Source organism: Podarcis melisellensis, assembly GCF_964234715.1.
Source record: "Podarcis melisellensis genome assembly, chromosome: 1".
Taxonomy (NCBI): Eukaryota; Metazoa; Chordata; class Lepidosauria; order Squamata; family Lacertidae; genus Podarcis; species Podarcis melisellensis.
This window is the reverse complement of record NC_138528.1, coordinates 43,159,616-43,162,086: the sequence shown is the minus strand read 5'-3', so window position 1 is coordinate 43,162,086 and position 2,471 is coordinate 43,159,616.

Genomic DNA, 2,471 nt, shown 5'->3' with positions numbered 1-2,471 from the left:
AATAATCCTGCCAATTTCTTTACCTGCTTACAATTTCTCTGCAAATATTCAACAAACCATTTCCAATTGCTGCTTGCAAATTTGGGCTGCCTTTTTCCTTGCTACCCTAAGAGACTTGATGCTTGGATTTTTCTTGCAGAGAGCCATTGGTCAATGGGCATAGCCAGGATTTATGGGGGGCAGGAGGACACCCTCCTGTCATTATCAGTAGTCTAGCAGATTCGGAATGGAATGTCTCAACAACAGTTGTTTTAAATTGCTTTCTTTTAACCCCAAGTGCTCAGAATAATCTGTCAGAATTTTCTACCGTTTCTACTTTTTGTTAAGTATTTTTCTTTTATTTACTTGATGTGGGGGGGGGCAGCTGCCCCCTCCTGGCTACACCCTTACCAACAAAAAAGGAGCAATGAGAGCATAGGGCAGTGTGTTGTACACCAGTGAGGGGAACCTGTTCCAACTCGCATCATACCTGATCACTGACCGTGCTGGCTGGGCTGAGGAGAAGTGGAGTTCAGCAATCTGGGAAGCAAAAGGATTACTGTATTTACACTTGGTACTGTATATTGTTCACCCCTTGAGGAACTATATCTAGTCATGACATCCTCGGATATACATATGCAGTGAAACAGCCACATACTGATTTAAAACATATGATTGCAACCTAATCATGTAAGAGATGGAGGTGAGCAATGGTCCAAACTGAACTTGCTGTATAACGTTCACATCCAGGGTCTAAGGAAATATAGAACTAGATTGGATTTGTGGTGTACAAAGTTTTCGCTACATATAAGTATCTGTGATATGGCCCTAAAACAAGCCTTCAAAATATACAGTGGTACCTCGGGTTAAGTACTTAATTTGTTCTGGAGGTCTGTTCTTAACCTGAAACTGTTCTTAACCTGAAGCACCACTTTAGCTAATGGGGCCTCCTGCTGCCGCTGCGCCGCTGGAGCACGATTTCTGTTCTCATCCTGAAGCAAAGTTCTTAACCTGAAGCGCTATTTCTGGGTTAGCAGAGTCTGTAACCTGCCTGAAGCATATGTAACCTGAAGCGTATGTAACCCGAGGTACCACTGTACGTGAAGGATTTGCCACCTTCCATTCCATAATGGAAGAACAGTCTTCTTACAAAGGCCCCCAGGTTAAAAAAAATAAAAAGTGAGCGTGAAACCACAATACAGTGGTACCTCGGGTTACATACGCTTCAGGTTACAGACTCCGCTAACCCAGAAATAGTACCTCAGGTTAAGAACTTTGCTTCAGGATGAGAACAGAAATCGTGCTCCGGCGGCACGGTAGAAGCAGGAGGCCCCATTAGCTAAAGTGGTGCTTCAGGTTAAGAACAGTTTCAGGTTAAGAACAGACCTCCGGAATGAATTAAGTACTTAACCCGAGGTACCACTGTATATTAAAGTGGTCTGTGTATAGAGATTACCAATATTGAATGCTTATTACAAACATTTTGTACCATTCTAAGGAACCTTTCAGGGCAGCTTATAAAATTAAAATACAACAATTACAAATAAAATCTATTCATAATTAATTACAAACCAGCAGCACAAAGATAACCTAAAACAAATCACTGAGCATATGGTTCAGTGTCTTCTAGTAAAGGATGTTACCAGAGCTTATCTGGGCACAGATGAAAAGCAGTGTAGAAAATCTTCACTAGCCATTTCTCACACAGATGGATAACCAAATGTGGATTGTACAGAGGCAATGAAGATCTGAAAAACAGCAGTGGCCTATTTCAGAAATAAAGTGCAAGCAAATGTGATGTTTGAAGTTGTCCAATAAGTTGGCAGTGGAACATGTGAAAAGGATATAGGGGTCTTAGTAGAACACAAGCTTAACATGAGTCTACAGAGTGATGTAGCACCAAAAAAACCCAAATGCTGCATCAACAGACGTCTAATGTCCTGATCAATGGAAGTAATATTACCACTCTATTCAGTACCCGGAGTACTGTGCTCAGTACCTGAAATATATTCGGAGTCGAGAGTGGATTTCATGCTCTTTATTCAGCTCATAGTGGTGAGGAGGAATGGAAGTTCCCCCAGAAAGAATGTCTGCTTTATATACATTATTTACACAATGGGCCCCACGTGATTGGCTAATTCTGGGATTCTCCTGTAGGCCAATCAGGTTGCGGATTCATTTCCACCTGGAGCTGGATTGGGTGGCTCCTGTGGACCAATCATACTGCTGCATTCTGGATCCTATTGTTCTAGGACCAATCAGACTGCTACATTTTGGATCCTATTCAATTTGGTACATAACAGTACCAAATTTACAAATTTAAGAAGGTATTGACAAGCTGGAACGTGTGCAGAGGAGGGTGATGAAGGTGATCAAGGGTTGAGGGAGTTTGTTATGTTTAGCCTGGAAAAGAGGAACCTGAGAGGAGCTGATAGCCACCTTCAAATATCTAAAGCAGGCTTCCTCAAACAGCCCTCCACAATTCCCATCAT